The sequence below is a fragment of the Tupaia chinensis genome, unplaced genomic scaffold (genome assembly GCF_000334495.1).
Source record: "Tupaia chinensis unplaced genomic scaffold, TupChi_1.0 Scaffold000361_2, whole genome shotgun sequence".
Lineage (NCBI taxonomy): Eukaryota > Metazoa > Chordata > Mammalia > Scandentia > Tupaiidae > Tupaia > Tupaia belangeri.
In genome coordinates, this window is record NW_006159858.1 from 2,098,998 (window position 1) to 2,119,220 (window position 20,223).

A 20,223-nucleotide genomic window follows, 5' to 3' on the forward strand; every position below is an offset into this window, starting at 1 on the left:
TACAGCAGAAGACTTGGACAATCCCTTGGAGTGTGCTGAAATGAGATTTGACCTATATATCAAGCTTTTCATGGTTTTGATATTTTTCATTTCCACGTGTCAACAAATACCTGACTTGATATTAAAGCCAGTTAAATCAATATTTCTTGCTGTAGTCAAGGTACAGCATCATACATCCAAGGGCAACATATCCCCAATAGCCGTTTTCTGTTGAGTACATGTATTTTATCATAAACCTAACTGATTAAACTACCTTCGGATGAATAGGATAAAAATATCAACATAGCTTCCATAAAAAAAGGAAAACTAGAGAATCTATAATCATGTTCCTTACCCCTCATTTAAGCAATCCCATGATATATTTTCTCACTTTAATCATAAGGAATGCCAACGTAGAAAAGATCTTGATTACGATAGCTGTGGTTTCTTTCTCTGACCTCAGATGGGCGCTTTTAACCCTTCTCTGAACTCAGGTCCCAACTAGAGGGTTTCTCAGCTCATACAGGTACACACAGCAGCAGGTACAGGTGAGCCCTAGAGTCTCTGGCTATAGGAATCCAATAATTGTAGCGGAAAGCTCATTTCTACTTATTCTTTTCCCACTTTTAACTGTTCGAAGATGTCTAAAAGTTACCTGTTGTAAATTCACAATATTGAGAACTAGGTCATGAGAAAGGAAGGGGTTGTTGCAGTGTGGCCATATCTCCTGTCTTTGGACTCTGCGCGTCTTGCAGAGCTCCCAGCAGTGCCATGCTGGGACAGAGCATCCGGAGGTTAATGACCTCCATAGGAGCCACCATGAGGAAGGCCCGGGGAAGAATCTGCCATTTTCAGTGGAAAGCAAGTGGTGGTTACTCATTATGATGAGTTTGTGCTTTAGATCTGGATTTGCTGCACCTTTATAGTGAGACACCAACTACTTAAGAAATAAAGATGTTTTAATTCATCCATTTAATAGATATAAAGAACATTTTAAGAGATGCAGTCACAATCTCTGAAAAATGGATTAAACTCTTAAACAGATAGCAAAAAAAGAAAGGAAAAGCATTGGGTTGGGACCAGCAGTTAGTGTAATGGCTATGTCGCTGAACTCCCATGTACTTGACCACGGTTCGAGTCCCGAACCCAGTGGCTTAAACTCATGCTGGGTGCGTGTGTGTGCGTGCCCAAGATCCCGAGAGGAGAATGGAGGAGAAGGGATTGCGGTGTGGCCAGAACCCCTGGGGGTGATTTCTTGTTTTCTGTCTCTCTGTCTCTCTCTGTCTTTCTGGCGAGCGCTCGCACCCTATAGCAAAATCCTCTCAAAAAGAAAAAAAGAAAGAAAAGTAAAAGAAAACCATTGGGTTAATTCACAAGTCATCTCCCTTGGGGAGGAGCTGATTTACTATTTAAAATATTTTCAAGTGGGGACCAGCAGATTGAGTAGTGGTTACGTTGCTGGACTCCCATGTAGTCGAATGCAGTTCAAATCCTGGATCCGGCGGCTTAAAACTCAAGCTGGGGGCGTGTGCATGTGTGCCCAAATTCCCAAGAGGAGAATGGAGGAGAAGGGATTGCTGCATGGCCATTCCCCTGGGGGATTAACTTTCATTTCTGTTTCTCTTTCTCTCTCTGTCACTCCAGTGAGCACACATGCCCTATACCAGAAAATCTCTCTTAAATAATAAAAAAAAAAAGTAAAATAAGATATTTTCAAGTGAAGGATGGAAATATTTATAAAATTCAAGTGGACTTCAAAAACTTTGAGGAAGATGTAATTAAATTATGAGCTTATTTTGATGCACCGTATTTTCAAACCCATGCTTTGCTTTTTTTATAATACACACTTTGTGTGAACTTTTGGAAGACCCTTTGTATGTGTAAAAATATACTGCCCCGGGATTAACCTTGCCAGATCCTTCTAATTCTTTGCATATTCTTTATTCAATAATAATGGTACAGGCTTTTCCTCTGCCCTGGAAACCCCCGTGCCTGGCTTGGAGTCACTGCCAGGACATATTCTTCTGATGTGAGGGAGGGGAATTTTGGCTTTTATAGGTGGTTCCTTTGAACACAACAATGACCTTTATCTAAACAGGCATTTAGATCTATTGTGTTGTTCTAAAATAGAAGTAAAACTGGTATAGTATTTAATGCGTATTTTAGCATTTACTAAAAAGGCGCAAAGAAAAAGACAGTAAGTTCGAACAATACTTCAACATTGTAGAAAGCTATACAGATTTTTTATTATTAAAGTAATTGTGCTGCTGGATGGGAGAAGTAAAGAGAATGAGAAATTAAGAACTTTGACACTGGGTAGTACCCACGTAAGCTCCTTGAAGTCTTTCCTGATCTTCCCTCCCTGCACCACCTCCCCAGTTCTGGTTCTGTAGGTGAGGGCTCAGAAACTGGTCCTGGGTCTGGCTCCAAGAGATAAATCCCAGCCCTCGGCTGCATTTGCTCCCTTTCCCTGGGCTGCTATGGGCTAACCTCCCTGTCTCGTAGTGCCTCCCAGACAGACATGGTGGGTGGCCCTTTTTCTCAGTCTTTTAGGAGGACAGGATTTGTTTATTGGCCACTTTTGCTTGAGCTATACTGTAGGACTCTTATGAAAGTGTTTTAGGCAATTGATTGAAGTGTCTCCAAGGAATTTCCCTGAGATGGGAGTGTGTGAGCTAAGTGCTAAATGTTTAGACAAGACTCTGTGACCACGTAACGGTGGGCAGCCAACCTAGGGCCTACTGGTCCCAGGACTCTCTGAGCAAGCAAGCTGGTAAGCCTGCTTGCTATTCTCATTTTTAATCAATTTCTAAGTTGTATTTTTCCTTCTACATAAGAGCCTGTTCTGGATTTCCCTCCTTTCAAGGCACCCGCTCATTCAACTCGTTTCTTCAACTACTTCTCAAGTGTTTACTCTGCACTGGGCACGGTGAGAGGAACAAAGGAATCAGGCTTAAAAAGGAAGAAAGACGGATGTTTTAGTTAGAAAGCGAGATGCACCTCCAGAGTTGAGAGAAGGGAAAGGCTAAGTATGTAATGGTTGTATTTTCTGCCGTACTTTCTGCAATAAATTGTACTACCTAAAGATCTATACCCATATTCATTTATTATGTAGCAAATCCCATGAAAATGAAAATCCTGTTATCAGTGATCTGGGCAAGCATCAGTGGAACACAATTCCAATACAGCAGAAGACTTGGACAATCCCTTGGAGTGTGCTGAAATGAGATTTGACCTATATATCAAGCTTTTCATGGTTTTGATATTTTTCATTTCCACGTGTCAACAAATACCTGACTTGATATTAAAGCCAGTTAAATCAATATTTCTTGCTGTAGTCAAGGTACAGCATCATACATCCAAGGGCAACATATCCCCAATAGCCGTTTTCTGTTGAGTACATGTATTTTATCATAAACCTAACTGATTAAACTACCTTCGGATGAATAGGATAAAAATATCAACATAGCTTCCATAAAAAAAGGAAAACTAGAGAATCTATAATCATGTTCCTTACCCCTCATTTAAGCAATCCCATGATATATTTTCTCACTTTAATCATAAGGAATGCCAACGTAGAAAAGATCTTGATTACGATAGCTGTGGTTTCTTTCTCTGACCTCAGATGGGCGCTTTTAACCCTTCTCTGAACTCAGGTCCCAACTAGAGGGTTTCTCAGCTCATACAGGTACACACAGCAGCAGGTACAGGTGAGCCCTAGAGTCTCTGGCTATAGGAATCCAATAATTGTAGCGGAAAGCTCATTTCTACTTATTCTTTTCCCACTTTTAACTGTTCGAAGATGTCTAAAAGTTACCTGTTGTAAATTCACAATATTGAGAACTAGGTCATGAGAAAGGAAGGGGTTGTTGCAGTGTGGCCATATCTCCTGTCTTTGGACTCTGCGCGTCTTGCAGAGCTCCCAGCAGTGCCATGCTGGGACAGAGCATCCGGAGGTTAATGACCTCCATAGGAGCCACCATGAGGAAGGCCCGGGGAAGAATCTGCCATTTTCAGTGGAAAGCAAGTGGTGGTTACTCATTATGATGAGTTTGTGCTTTAGATCTGGATTTGCTGCACCTTTATAGTGAGACACCAACTACTTAAGAAATAAAGATGTTTTAATTCATCCATTTAATAGATATAAAGAACATTTTAAGAGATGCAGTCACAATCTCTGAAAAATGGATTAAACTCTTAAACAGATAGCATACTAGTTAAGTTTGTAAATAAACTTATGACCTGAGTTCAATGCTTAATACCTCTTTTCTGAAATAAAGACATGATTAATTGAATATGTCCTTTATTTTTGGGGTAACATTACCAAATTAGTTTCTTTATGAGGAATTGTGTGTGATTTATCTTGTTTTTACGGTCACAAATTCCAAGAATTTATTTTTGATTCCTATGTCAGGACCTTGTTGGCCATGTATGTTATAAAAGAGAAATGCAAATTTGAAAAAATAAATTTATAGTATTTCCATGAACAAATGGTTGGAAGCATCAGTTTATAAATACCAGCAGATCCATGTACTGTTTGTTATCAGAAAAGCCTAACTCATCTTCCCTGTGCTCTCTGCTTAGGTCAGCGAATACTGTACTAAGCTGTTTTTGTTTGTTTGTGTGTGTGTTTGTTTTTAGAGAGATTTTTGCCATAGGGTGTATGTGCTCGCTGGAAATAGACAGAGAGAGATAGAAAGCAAGAAATCACCCCCCAGGGGGGGATGGCCGTGCTGCAGTCCCTTCTCTTCCATTCTCCTCTCGGGATTTTGGGCATGCACGCACAAGCGCCTGGTATGAGTTTTAAGTTGCTAGATCCCGGGACTCGAACCATGGTTGACCACGTGGGAGTCCAGCAACATAACCATTACACCATCTGCTGCTTCCTGCACTAGGTTGTTTTCTATACTATATTGTGAGATTGAACAAACCTTTTTTTTTCCAAATTGGTAAAGTAAAGCATACTCATAGAAAGTTTGGAAAACAGAGAAAATTATAAAGAAGAAAAAAATTGCCTATAATCATTTACACCGGAGATAATCACTATTAGAATTTCCACTTTTTTCTTTCCAAGCTAAGAAAGCTATTCTTTATGTATCCAAATGAGTAGTGTTCTTCAAAGTTGTCATCTTTGAAGTTTATGCATATACCTCAACCGTGTTGCCACTGCTTAAAACATTTTTGGAATCCCTTTCAGAGACAGTTTTGGGACTAAATCATCTATAGACTACCATGTGCAGGTGCTTAGGTAGAGACATAACAAAGATAGCCATCTATTAGCTGAATACCTGTCAAAATAATGCATAACATGTTTGAGCAGATTGTGCCTTCTGAAATCATATCTTGCAAATATTTAACCAGCATGTAAAAATCACCATCATCTCCTCTAAGAAACATAAATATCTTGTGCTGACGTCTAGTATGCTGGGGATGGAATTTACTAAAATGCTGTTTTTTCCCATGTCAACGATTGATGGATATTTTGGGGTGTGTTCAAAAGTCTCTATTAAAAATTAAATCTGTAAGTGTTTACTATCTCATTTGACAACTCATATTATTTATTCCTTTGTCAACATAGCAATGTTTTCCATTGGTGGTGCATAAAGGAAATCAGAAATTGTTTTGGTCAAAAGTTTGAAAAACATTTTTAAAAAATCAATTTATTTTTAACCAAAGTAATAGGCTCACTGAATTATCTCCCTCCAAGGAATTTTCATAAAAGCAAATGTATCTAAATGTAATAAAGTCATCTTTAAATAAAGTCAGTAGCATTTTGCAAAACAGTGAATGTTTTTTTGCAGAGGCAGGTGTGTGCACACACAGAAGGAGAGGAAAAATTACTATCAGAATTGGCCATTAGGGGTGGACAGTGCACAGCAGCAACGGTGCTCTGAAGGCTGACTCGCAGGGGAAGGTTCCAGGTTCATTTTTGGACACCTTCCTGAACACACTGGGCATGTGTGTGACCATGACCTGGGGCCAAATGAAGCTGGAGTTAGATTGTGGCATGAAAGACCTCGTTGGGGTTGCCTTTCTCTCTGTCTTTCTCTCTGTCTCATGGAGAAAGAAACTTTAATTGTTTTAGTGGCCATCAGTGTGCTTACCAAAGTCAAGATCATCAAGTAGTTAAGTATCAGCTTGGTTCTCATCTCTTCAGTTTGTTGCATACAGCACTATGACTAGAAAACAAACCTAACTTCCAGCCTGAACATCTCACTGGTGGTCTGGTTTCTGCATGATTATTCACAGACCTTCTTATCCGTCCCATCAGCTGAGCATGGCATCCCACTCATCTCGGCCTGGCGGGTACCTACAACACTGAGACCCTAGATTTCTGAATGGTTGCAGAATTCTTTGGGACTACTCCCAGGGTTCAGATTGGGACAGACTGGGTTTGTGCAGTTGTCTTTAGAGCTACATTCTGTCCTGTCCTTTAATTGTAAGATTTCATATGAGTTCATCAGGCTTATAGAGCTAGCTACAAAGTATAGGCTGTGTCCGGTGTTATCCCTGGCACCATTCACAGTGCTTGACAATACGTTCAATGTCTGTTAGATAAATGAAGGGTTATAATATAGGCTTTCCAAAGTGGACCGCTGGGAGAAGAAGACTGATTCAAAGAAATTCAGAGTTGTAGATTAGAATCTCGTGCTTAAGAGCCTCTGGATCAATCTTCTCATTTAAAGATGAAATCTAGAGAGATCATCTGACTTGGAAAAGTCCCCGAGAGAATTGGTTTCCAAACCTAGCACAGCATCCCATTCCTGAGGCCCTGTTCCCATTCTTCCCAGTGCCTCCCTCACTGCTGTCCTATTGATTCACGGAGGTCATCTTCTGACTCTGTGGGATCAGTAACTAGACCACATGAATCCCATTTCAGTGCTCAACAGAGTACTGGGGACCAGAAGTTGGTGTAATGGCTATGTCGCTGGATTCCTACGTAGGCAACTGCGGTTCTAGTCCCAGACCCGGTGGCTTAACCTCAAGCCGGCACATGTGTGTGCGTGCCCAAGATCCCAAGAGGAGAATGGAGGAAAAGGGATTGTGGTGTGGCCATCCCCTCAGGGAGGTGATTTCTCGCTTTCTGTCTCTCTCTCTCTCTCTGTCTTTCTGGTGAGCACATGCACTCTATAGCAAAAACCTCCCTCCCCAAAAGAAAGTGTTATGTATCATCCAGTCAGCATCTTTGTGAAGAAGGTACTGTCATCCCCATTTTACAGTTGTGTAAACTGAGACACTGAAATGCTTCTCAACCAACCCAAGGATACATAGCTGTTAAATTGTGGGTGAGGTCTGGTTCCCTCTGTACCTGGTTCCAGATCCTGCACTTGGGTGTAGTTGTGATGAGGAATGGATGGCATGGCTGCTGATATGAGACCTGACTGACCTCCCAAATTTCCGTTTTTTCTAGAACAGTCCAGGACCCAGGTTGCTTTCAGGAACATCTCTGTGGATACCCAGGTAAGTAGAGGTGGTGCTTCCCTTCTCCATGACCTCTTTCTTCCTGCATAGACAGTAGTCCCTGCACCTGCAGCTGGCTCCTGGTGACTCTGTCACAACCTATAGAGGCCTCAACCATATCTTGGGGTCTTATGCCTGCATGCAAAACACTTTGAAGTGCCAAAAAAAGAGGGATATATCTTTTTATAGGCATGTTTCTGATTTAGAAAACAACTATGGTTAAGAGTGGCAGGCTCTGGAGCCAGACTGCCTGACTTTCCCTCCTTGTAATGATATAGCCATTTTTGCTGCTGTTGTCATTGTTCCTAGTGAACAATGTGCTTCTGTGAACCTAGAAGTCTAACTTGGAGTCAGCAGTGCACAATCAGCATTGAATGAAGTAGAAGAACCTGGTCTTCTGATCCAGACTGCCTGGTTTGGCCTCCTATTATTTCTGCCTAGTAACTGCAGTTTTCAGAGGTCACATCCCTCTGAGCCACAGTTTCTTCTTCTCTAAGGTGGAGATAATTATACCCATCTTGCTGAGTTAATGGATGTTTCAAGCTCATTGTATATAAAGTAAACTTACAAGATGTTGGCATTCTATAGTGGTAATGATTATTGTTACCAGTTACGGATATTCGAATGGGTTTGTCAGAAGTTTTTGCTGGACAGCGTGCTGTTGTTTTAGATTCATGCTTTTTGCAAAGTATTTTTATTTCCCGTCCCTCCCCAAACAGTCTTGTTGGAGTTAATTTGCTCAACAAGCCACATATTCCTTGTGAAAAGGTCATCCTTGGTCCAGACCCTGTCAGATGATCACAACTTTGAATTCAGGTAGTCCAAATTAATGAGGTTTTATCGCCTTCTGGGTATTTCCATTAACATTTTATCTAAACTTTATTGTTTTTCTGTAAGTCTGTAACTTTAGTAGTAAGGTGACTAACTTTTTGAAAAGAATCATCATTAACATTGGTGGGAGTTGGTTGTTGTCCATGAATAGAATAGAATATTGTACTTCTCATACCTGAATTACCATGAAAACACTTTGTTTTTAGTTGTTCAATGAAAATTGTTATGGAAACAACTGGTTTGTTTCCTGTCTCCGTACACGTGGATGCACACTGATGGCCACACAGGCACACACACACACACACACACACACACACACACACACACTCACAGTGCATAGTTTTTCTTTTGGTTGGGCAACTAAAGAGTTACAATGTAGATTCTGGCAGCCTTCTCTCCATCAGACAAGCAAGGGCACAATCAATTCCTGTTTTCTTGGAACGTATACCAAATAATCAGAAACTCTGATTATTCTGCTGGAAGGCAACAGCTTGATGGAAAGATGTACCAATTGAAAACAATTCTGATCATATTTTTGTCAGGAGGATGAGATGCCTCCAGCTGTCTGTCACTAATCATATTAGAGGTGGAAAGCGGGAATGTTTGGGCCTCCAAAAGATTACTCTAATCGCATGTTGGAACACTCCTTTTACTGGCTGCTTATCCTAGAACAGTGACATTAGACATCCCTTCCGTAACGGGTCTTGCCGGTTGGTAGTAGCCTAAAACATATGCCACATGAGCACACTGAAGGAATTTCCTAATTACAGCTCAAAGGCTCTCCTTTTATCTCTGTATGCGTTGACTGCAGACATCACTGATTGAAGTGATTTCTCCCTTCCACATAATCCTATTGCCAGCAGTTACAATAGACTAGGAAGATGGTAAAGGCAACCCACAATAACTGAAGAGGTGTCCGAATTCAATTAGGAAGAAGCCTGTCCCATGTGGACGCATAAGCCATAGAAATCCATTTTAATTGTGAACTGCGGTACTTATCTGGTCATGTTTATTTTGGATGCAAGTGCCAAAGCTGGATTTAGACCAGAACTCTAGATCTCGTAGCCCTAATGACTAATTTGGGTATCCATTGAATCCCTTAATTCATTTCTTAATTAGTTCGCCCAAAATTAAAGAGTTGCTTGGTTACAGTCATTTTCACAAATTTTTCATAAATCAGAACAAATGTGTGTAGCTTCCCCCCCATTGTTTGCAAATTTTCCTCTGAACCTTAAGGAGCTATTCTTGTTGTTATCAAAGTAATAAAAACAATGCCAACACTAACATTTTGCAAGGAAGTAGAGTGGGATTTAGATTAAGACTTTAGGAGGCGTAGTTTTGAATCCCCTCTCAGCTCCTGGGACACTGGTCAAGTTACTTCCTCTCTCTGTCCCTAAGTTTCTTCTTGTAGAATGGAAAAAGTAACCATACCAATTTTGTCAGGTTCTGAGAATAAAACAGACGAATGTATGTAGAGTATTGCATATGTGAGTTTATATGTGGAAAGTGCCTGGCACGGTAACAAATGTTAAGTATGTTTGTTATCACTAAGACACTAGCAGACCGATAAGCAGATTTTGCTGGTGCTACCTACTGTTATCTATGTCCTGTTTCTGCACTCTATTTGGAGAACACTCACGATAGCAATGTAAACATGGGTGACTCTAAATTTGGAGTTAATCTCTATTATTTGTACTTATACTCCCTAGTTTGGCTACAGAATTAACATTTTTGGCTTCCCAGGACAGATCAGTGTTAACACACAATCCTTTTGGTGCAAGACTGCTTTAAAATTTGAATATTTTTTCTCTCAGTATACACAATATTGGTCCTCTTAAAAAGGAAACATGTAATTAGTATATGTTAAAAATAATGCATGGGGGGCAGCAGGTGGCGTAGTGGTTATGTTGCTGGACTCCCCCACGACTGACTACGGTTTGAGTCCTGGACCTGGTCGCTTGAAAAATCAAACCAAGAGTGTGCATCCAAGATCTTGGAAGGAGAATTGAGGAGAAGTGATTGTGGCATGGCCATTGTCCCTGGGGAGGCCGGGGGAGTGATTTCTCACTTTCCCTCCCACTGTCTCAGTCTCTGTCTCTCTCTCCCTCCTGTCCCCACTCCCCACAGGCACACACTTAAGGCAAAAACCTTTTTTAAAAAGTGTGTGTGTAGGGACCAGCAGTTAGCGTAATGACTATGTCACTGAACTCCCATGTAGTCAACCATCGTTCAAGTCCCAGACCTGGTGGCTTAAACTCAACGTTGGGCACGTGTGCGTATGTGCTCAATATCCTGAGAGGAGAATGGAGGAGAAGGGATTGCAGTGTGGCCATCCCCCCTGGGGGGGGGTTTCTCGCTATCTCTCTGTCTGCCTCTGTCTGTATGGCAAGTGCACGCGCCCTATAGCAAAAACCTCTCAAAAAAAAAAAAGTGTGTGTGTGTGTGTATGAATAAAAGAGAGAGAGAGAGATTTGAGAGAATCAACTTCAATACATTTATTAGAAATTTCCAAATTGGGCCAACTGCTAGTGTGGTGGTTAAGATAGTTGGATACCATATGGCCAACCACATGGGTAGGGTCCTGGACCCAGTAGCTTGAAAAACATACCAGGTGTGTGTACATCAATGTCTCAAATCCCAAAATGGAGGGAAAAGGATTGCTGTGTAACTAATTTCTGTTTTTCCTCTTTCTCTCTCTGTTTCTGGTGAGTGCATACACCCTCTGGTGAAACTACAAAAAAGTTTTAACCTAATTTTTAACAGAGTAAAATACATTTAATATAATAGTTTAGATTTGGTGAATATGAGTAAAAGTTTATGGAAAGATCTAGAAATTTAATGAATTTTCCTCATGGCTGCATAAGAATTAGTTAACATTAAAATTGATTGCCAAGAGATGCAATGAAATTACTTTCCTTAAGTTCTTTTTAAAGCTGAGTTTAGCTCCTCTCTCCCTCTCTCTCTCTCTCTCTCATGTGTGTGTTTTAATATATGTAAGTAGGTATCTATTTCTATGTGTAAAATGTTCTCTATCAGTAGAATGGATGAATAAATTGTAGTATAATCATGTTGAAATATTATACAGCAATGAGGAAAATGAACTAGAGCTATACAGAATAATATGCATGTATCCTGCAGACATACTGCTGAGAGAAAGAAATACAGAAGGACACTTAGTAATCCTAATCCATTTATGTAAGGTATAAAAACAGACAAAACTAAACTCTGTTGCTAAGATGTGTATAAACAGGAAACTTACCAGTGTAACAACCAGGTATCTGAATAGTGGTTACCTCTAAGAGAAGGAGGGGAAAGAACCTGGAAGGCTTCTGGGGGTATGTGGGTACTCTGCAATATTCCGTGTTTTAGACTGGGTTAGTAATGACATACGAATAGCATACAGCCAAATGCAATTTTTTTTTTTTAAATCTACTTTTCTGTTTCTTGACTGTTGTCCATGATTTTGAAAGCTTAAAAGAAAAACAGATGAAATAACTGACTTTTGGCCTGGCTTGGTTTGTCCCTGTCTTACATAGCTGTAGGCCTAGTGATTCCTATGGTTGTGACTGGTGCTTGAAAGTAAACTGCTTCCTAGGGCCCAGCCATTAGACTGGGTTAGTAATGACATACGAATAGCATACAGCCAAATGCAATTTTTTTTTTTAAATCTACTTTTCTGTTTCTTGACTGTTGTCCATGATTTTGAAAGCTTAAAAGAAAAACAGATGAAATAACTGACTTTTGGCCTGGCTTGGTTTGTCCCTGTCTTACATAGCTGTAGGCCTAGTGATTCCTATGGTTGTGACTGGTGCTTGAAAGTAAACTGCTTCCTAGGGCCCAGCCACAGGCACGGCAGTAACGCAGTGTTCTACTATGGTGAAGCCATAGGGGAGGCTGGGATTCGGTTCACCAGGTGCACATGTATACCCATGATTTTTATTGGCTGAAAGACTTGTGGTAAGGAGGGGAGGGATCTCGGCATGAGATCTCAACATGTTGAGGGTGCTTGTTTTTTTTCTCTCTGTCTCCCTCGTTTTCTGTTTCTCTTTCATGGGAGAAAGAAAAAAAATGAACTTTGAGGGGGGGATAAAAAAGTAAACTGCTGATTCACTGCATGGCCAGCCATTTACCAAAGTAGGGTATGCCCTTGAGGACATTCCTTTGGCTGGGAAAAGAAATTGATTAGAACTTGCATTTGCATTCATTGTTATCCTTATGCGACATTTTAACTGATGGTGACTGTTTTGACATCGTAATCCAGTCCCTGAGTCCTGTGGGTGGTCAGGTTATCCCTGGAAAGGAGGAGAGGTCTCCTGAGGAAAGAATGGCTCAGCTTGAGGGATTCTCACTGAGTTTCCCACTGCTTCATCTGACTTGATTTTCTTGTGAGATACCTTGTACCTGGTTAACTGGATTTGTAACTTTTTTTCAACTGTAACAAGCACAAACTGCAAAATTAAAAGATTCTGCCAAGACGTACCACAAATGGGAGATAATTTTAGTATTGCAACAGAAAAATAACAAAACTTTTCATGAACTCTCTCATCCTGGTTATGAGGTAGTGGCAGTGACCATTGAATCAGATCCGGCAAGAAGCTGTCACCAATAAGCTAAATTATCTGGAAGATATATGGATTTGCATCCACCATGGTTAATCATGAACCTTTCCCTTTGTGCTTTTCCCTTCAGATACCACGATTAACATTATTTCTGTCCTGCTGCTTTTCTATTTTTGTTCATGTTTTATAAGATATGTAACATGTTAGTAGAATAATACATGTATATGGGTTGTAAACAACCAAACGTATTTTGGGGATACGTACTCAAAATATGTGTGATGAAAAGACCTCGGATATCACTGTCATGTACTTCAAAGGCTACTTATTGCTAATAGTTAAGATGTTTAGAACAGTCTGCATACCACAGTCAAGGCATCATACCATGAAAGGATCTTAATTTTTTTTCTCTTGTGAACCTATTGGAGTATATTTGAATGTATCATAGCCATTCCTGAGCAGATGGATACAGCTGTTCCTCACACCGAATGTCTATCTGATATACAGCAGTTGTCCTGCCAGGGCTCATGCAATTACTTGTAATATTTCAAGAATGGAAATAATGAAAATGTTCACATGTCTGAAAAATCAATGACTATCTTGCAAAACAGGTTAAACCTGGCTTTCAAATATTGCTCCTGACGAGTTCAAATAGTCAGTGTATTTGGTTTATTCATTAAAAAGCTATAAAGAGCGCCAATTATTTTTGTTTGTTTCTGAAGCACATATACATATGAAATAACCAAATTCTATATTGTTCATCATTTCTGTAAAAAGAATATTTCTTCCTTAGAGAAAACGTATTGCTGAGGAAATAGATATGGTAGTAGCGATCATTATTTACTTAGCCTCCATCTTCCAAAGTGCTGAGTTATAATGTAATCTCCAGTTCATGCTTTTTCACCAACTCTCGATGCTTTGTCAACCCAGTGCCTCACACTGGTCCCGAGGATGATTTATTATTCCTCAGATTTTAAATGCTGACCTGTGAGATGTTAAACTTCTATCTGCAGCTGTTATCCGAAGGTTTGCAGGTGTCTTGAGTAAAGCTTTGAAAGAACAGCATTAGCAATAAATCACAGCATCCATAATTTCTCAGTAAAGTAATGGGAAGGATTTTGTATTCTAGGTCCTCTAAGCTTTGGTATTTGGAAGTTGCTTATGTGGGAAATGAAAATAAAGGGGTAAAACATTCGCAGACTTTAACCCTTGAACTTTGGGCCAGCTGTAGTCAACAGCAAAAGCATCGTGGTAGCTTTGTTCTTCTAACCCTGAAATTTCTTGGCTGTGGGAACTGTCAGAGTGCCAAGTATGGGCCTAATTGCATTCCTTGGTACTGAGAAAAAATTCTCAAAGGAATTTTCCTTTTCTTTCAAGGGGGTACCTGAGCATTAACCTTTTTCGGATAGCAAAACTGTTTATAAGACTTCTGCAAAACCTTCTGAAAAGAGTTTGAAGAGGGCTCTGGCAGCACTTAAGAGGCACGTATGGCTTACCCAGAACAGTAAAGAGTTAGGGAGATGAAATAAACAAGTAGGAGAGATGTGGCTTTGTTCTCTAAAAGCTTGCTTTCTGATTAACAAGCCAATGGCCTGTTTTCTTCTTTCTTTGTGGTCAACTCAGATTTAGTAAGATAGTACATGATACACTCAGCTAGATCCACAATAGACCACGTACTGTGTGAGTGTAAGTTCTAGTTTGTTCATTGGTATTCCCAGAGCTACACTCATTGCTTAGTATGTAAGAGATGTTCAATTAGTATTATTTAATCAACAAATAAATAGAAGTAGATCTTTCTGTGATCTATATATTGGTTGTTAATTTATTGGGCCAGATATACTCTGAACCAGATTAACTCCAGTCAAGGAATCAGCAGCTCATTTTAGTAGATTGCTCTCTTTGAATACATGGAGTGTATGTTCTAGTTGGGAAACCAGACAATGAAGAGAAAGTAACTGAGTAAATAAAAACAATGGTGATAGCTATTACTATAGTATACTATACTGTACCATAGCATATAGTGTAACTATGGTTACTATTATTACTATAATAAGGGCCACAAAGGACCTAAACACAGTAAGCGTTATGATGTAAACTAAGGCTTAGAGAACAAAACCTGGAACAACGAAAACCCAGGGGTATAAAAGGAAGGTTTAATTTACTCCAGAAGTTAGCATATCCAATGAAAAGGTTCATTTTATCACAACTTTTCTTAATGCAATTGAGTTTGCAGAATTTTTACTGTATCAACAATATTAATTTCTACTTTTTAAAAGAATTATTTTATCTAAATTTATTTATTTATTTATTATTTATTTATTTTAATTTGACCAGAAAGGGGAGGGGGTGACGGGGCGTAGGAGAGTGAGAAAGCAAGCCTCCGGGTTTGGAATGTGAACCGTGGTCGGCCATGTGGCAGTCAAGTGCCCTTAACCCCGATGCCACCTGCCAGTCCTCGGTTTCTACCTTATAGAACCTTGTTTTTAATACATCAGTCAGTTGATTAGTGCCCAGTGCCTTGGCCAAAGGATATCTCTCCTCATCACTTCACTTCATTTCTTCTCTAAGTTGCATCTTCTTTCCCAAAGTCAGAGCTGTCTCCCTAGTGTGTATAGTCAGTCACATAGGAAACCAAATGACCGAAACAGGATGGCGCAGTAGAAATTTATCATCTAAGCGGAAAGAAGGAAGGACAGAGAACCTCAAAGCAGGTTCTCTGCAGACTGTGGGTCAGAAGTGTTATCTTTGTATCTCAAGGACAGAACGTCTATTAATAAAGATTTAGGTACAAAGTACACACCGTCCTCCAGGCATGCTGAACTATGTCGGCCAGAAAACTGTTCTTTAGGGTTTACAATTTCCCCTTTTTCCCTAAATTAAAAAATGCTAATGTGAACTGTTGACATTCACCAACACATGTTATTATCGTATATAGGGCAGGGAGTAAATAAGACACTTGCCTAATGAAGTAACAGTTCATTTTAACTCAGCACGTTAGAAGTAATTTTAGCTCTTTTCCATGCTTCTTTATGGAAATAGGCCACGATTGTTTTTTATCCTATTTTTTTATAACCTTATAGCTTTCTGTTTATGCTTTTAAGAGCTGTTTTTAAAGACTCTCAAGGGATATCCTTCAATACCTTTCTTTATAGAATAATTATTCATCTATACTACCCTCTTAGAAGGCTGGAGGTTTTGGAAATATAGAACCTTCTTAATGAGATGTGTTTAATAGTCTATGCAGAGTATCACAGTGTTTACACCAGGTTTAGTTAACATAAATTATTTTCAATTAGTCATTCTAGAAAAGAAGTAGATATTTTAGAGTAGATTCAGTGCCTAAAGCCCAGCATTTACTTCTTATGTATAATCTTCATAAATAAAGTTCTGTGAATAGTATTTATAAATTAAAAAGACATGTTTGTAAGCATACAATGTCAGTTCTTAGGGACTTTAGAAATAATGTGAAGAATGTGTTGTCGGAGTATCATGTGGAATTGAGGCCAGCAGGTGGCGTGGCAGGTTAAGGAGCTGGATTTTCACATGGTTGACAATCTGAGTCCTAGACCCAGTGGCCTGAAAATCACTGGGTGCATGTGCTTGCATACCCCAAATTCCTAGAGAATAATGGAAAAGGGATTGCAGTGTGCCATCCCCCATTAGTGGGTGATTTCTCACTTTCCCTCCCTCTCCGTCTCTCTCTCTGGCGAGTGCACACACTAAATGGCGACCCCTTCCCAAAAAATAAGGTCCCTCATGGCTGTCTCCCAAGTCCCTCACCTGCACTAGAAAAGGACTACTAAATCGCTGATTCCCGGTCTTACGTTCTTGGTCTCTGTACGGTCTTCTGATATATGCTGTATTTCCAGAACTTCCTGCTGTGACACTCTACTGTTGCTGTTTTGGTATCATCTTGAGACTGGAACTTGTTTTGCTTTTTTTTGTTTTCAAGTTTATTCTTTTCTTTCATGAGAGAAAGACAGAGAGAAGCAGAGTGGCAGGCACCCCAATAAGGTGTTTGGAGTCTGATCCACTCCCAGTCTTGGGCAGGTACATGTGTGCTCAGTGAGATCCTGGGACAAGAACCCAGGACCCTCCCTTTGTGGATCCAGATGCCGTACCACTGTGCGTATGACTGCTGGTCCTGTTTTGTGGTTATTCCAGCCACCTGCAGTTTTTTTCTACCAACCTTATGTCTTGGCCGGTTTCTCTCTTATTCCCTGTATCCCCACAACTCCACAGTATCTTCATTTCGGCCTCTTATATTTTTCCCTCCCTATTACTACTAGAAACAAAAACCAAGAAAATAGGTTCTGGTAAGATTCCTCTGCTGATTTTCCACCACCCTCTTTCCTGGGTGAGGTTGCTCCTTTCCACCTTCCTCTGAGTTGCCAGCTGCATCTTTGTTCTCCACTCTTCTGAGAAAGCTCACATGGAGTGGGTATGGGGGTGGGGGGGAGGCACAGCCCTTTCTCTGCTGAGTGCTCCTCCAGAGAAGTGTTGCATTGTCTGGATCAAGGACCAGGCCATGGGAAACAGACTCCCTGACAGTCACCATGGGTTAGGCAAATATTACTTCCATTTACCCTGACCTTTCATTGTGCTCTAAAATGACTGAAAATACTTAAGTCGTGTGTAGTATTTTTCTGGAAACAAAAATAAATGATGTGCTTTTAAGAAGCCATACTTGAACTTTTGCCCTTGCTCTTCCTTTTTGGATCTTTCTGTCCAATTCAAGATTTCTTTTTATCACGAGTTTTCCTTTTGAGAAACAGTCAGCTAATTTTTCTACTGATAAAAATGTGAATGTAATTGTTAAGGATACTTCATATGGCTTTAAAATGCTTAGCTCTGGAAATTGAGTCTTGCTAACATTTCTTAAGTGCTTACTGTGTGCTCTTATGTGTCACTGGCAGACTGACTTAGTTCTCTAACTGATTTAATGCATTAACGCCATGAGTCCAGGTTGTAGTGTTTTATGGAGGTAGACAGGATGGCATAGTGGAGTTAAGTAACTTGCCCAAGGTCACACAGTTAAAATCTGGCATTTAAACCTAGGCAGTCTGATTTCAGCACCCATGTTCTTAACCAGGGAACAAAACCACCTAAATGACTCGAGTGTTTCTGGTAACATCCGGGAGCCTAAGTTTCCTCATCTCTGAAATGGGCCTAGAAACACCTACCTTACTAAATTGTAAGGATCAAATAAAATCATTTGAAAGGGCTCAATAAATCGCAAAGTGCTTAAAGTTTAAGTCTGGGCCAAATAGGGTCATGGTGTTTTCTATTAATTAAGTGATTTTTTTTTTAATTTTTGAGAGGTTTTTGCTGTAGGGCGCATGCACTCACCAGAAAGGCAGAGAGACAGAAAGCGAGAAATCACCCTCTGGAGGGGATGGCCATGCTGCAATCCCTTCTCCTCCATTCTCCTCTCTGGACCTTGGGCACACATGCACACGCACCCGGCGTGAGTTTAAGCTACCAGGCCCAGGACTCGAACCGCAGTCAGCTACGTGGGAGTTCAGCAACATAGCCATTATGCCAACTGCTGGCCCCTAATTAAGTGAATTTTATTGGTGAGTTTGGTCATGAGAAACTGTTTTTCTTCACTGCCTTGCAATCACAGAAAATCTTTTTCAGAATGAAAATGGCCCTTCCCCCTTCAGTAAAGACATTGGGAAGTGTTCAGAGCATAGGCAACACTCAACGTTATACTTGTAATAACGCCAAGTAAGTTCATTGTCATTCTTTCCCTTGAGCCCCAATTTCCCAATAATATAGCACTAAACGCACCAAACGTTTTTTTCTATATCATGCAAAATACATTTCTTTCCAAGTTTCCATTCACCACACGCCACGGATTTGTCATTTATTATCCTTCAGGGTGTAACACTAGACCTAGGACCTTGTCTCTTACTGTTGGCATGAAGCCCTGGAACAGGTCACACCTTTGGTCAATGGAAGAGAGGAGGAAAACAAAACCCAAAAACATGCTTCCAAGTAGAGGACAGGAGAGCAGCGCCAGGGCCACAGAGAGGTCTGATGGGCAGTGCTGGGTCTGGAAAGGGGTAAGAGGATCTGGGAAGGAAGAAGAAAACACTGAGAAGGCAAGCCAAACAGGAGCCTGGGGGTTTCCTGTGGCTGTTTGTAGGAGAGAATAGCTCTCCGCCTTTCCCTAGTTGGGGGGCCTGCCTTCCCTGCTCCGAGGATCCTCCATGTTTTGGGGGTACAGTTCTTCACTTCTCATAATGCACAACCCAGTCAGGATGTTGGGGTTTCTTGGTTTCTGTGATTCTTTGGAGCTTTTACGCATCCTAAAAAGCAAGTTCTTATTGGTTTTTTATTCAACTAGTATTTCATACCAGGGTCACCCTGTATAGGAGGGATCTTCCAAGCCGGGTTTATGATCAGAATGAGTATTTTTGTCCTCTTTTCTGGATAAGAACAATGCTCTTGCCATTCATTCTCCAAATATAGCAAGCAGTTATGATAGAAGAATATCCTTATGTTAGAAAAGAAGTTGGCAGTCTCAATGATGTGAACATGTCTGATTCAGAAAACACATTTAAAAGGAAAAGCTGCGGTAGGTCCTTTGTGGGAATCAGGTGGCATATAAATGAATAAATATAAATTTTCAAAGAAAATGTGTGGTCTGATCACACATTCCACTTCCTCTCTTTAGTCTTACAGGTGCTCGTTGCTTTTGAGTTGACTTCAGATGTCATTTTTAGCACTTCATTGCAATGTCAGACTGCACAACGGTTGTGGCATTTAGTTGGGAGCATAGCTTGGATGAAGGTTTTCTAGCCGACAGATGAAATCCGAGCACTGTAATAATGCTGTATGAGAATAACTCTTAAGAAGGTCTTTAAGAATGTTTGTAAGTGGGCCCAGCCTTGGAGAAACAGTCAGTAGCATACTGAACTGCATTCCTGAAAGCCAGATGGCTGACCCAGGGTTCGGATCCCCAGTCTGGTTGACCTAAAACACACCAAGTGTGCACATGTGTGCCCAGAATCCTCACAAGCTAGTGGACTGGGGGAAGAAGATCCAAGTATATGAGACCCTGACAAGGGTGCCTCACATCCTCTCTCTCTCGCTCTCTCTTGGGCACATGCATCCCTATCTATCACAAATAAATAAACTTCTTTTTAAAAAAAAGGAATACAGGGGACCAGCAGTTAGCCTAATGGCTATGTCGCTGGACTCCCATGTAGTCGACCGCAGTTCGCGTCCCGGACCCTGTGGCTTAAAACTCATGCTGGGTTCGTGTGCGTGTGTGCCCAAGATTCCGAGAGGAGAATGGAGAAGGGATTGCGGCATGGCCATCCCCCTGGGGGGTGATTTCTCGCTTTCTGTCTCTCTGTCTCTCTGTCTGTCTGGCAAGCGCACACAC

General features: G+C 40.6%; 1 protein-coding gene across 2 annotated transcripts in view; it reads left to right on the forward strand.

Annotated features, from left to right (window-relative positions):
• SPATS2L (spermatogenesis associated serine rich 2 like) overlaps window positions 1-20,223 on the forward strand; it is a 226,670-nt gene that overhangs the window by 22,860 nt on the left and 183,587 nt on the right. Inside the window, exon 2 of one of the 2 annotated variants that reach the window (XM_006152991.3) lies at window positions 7,391-7,440. The gene's annotated coding sequence lies outside the window, so the exon portion shown is untranslated. The remainder of the gene's footprint in view (window positions 1-7,390; window positions 7,441-20,223) is intronic. The other variant, XM_014589532.2, reaches the window with a different exon arrangement.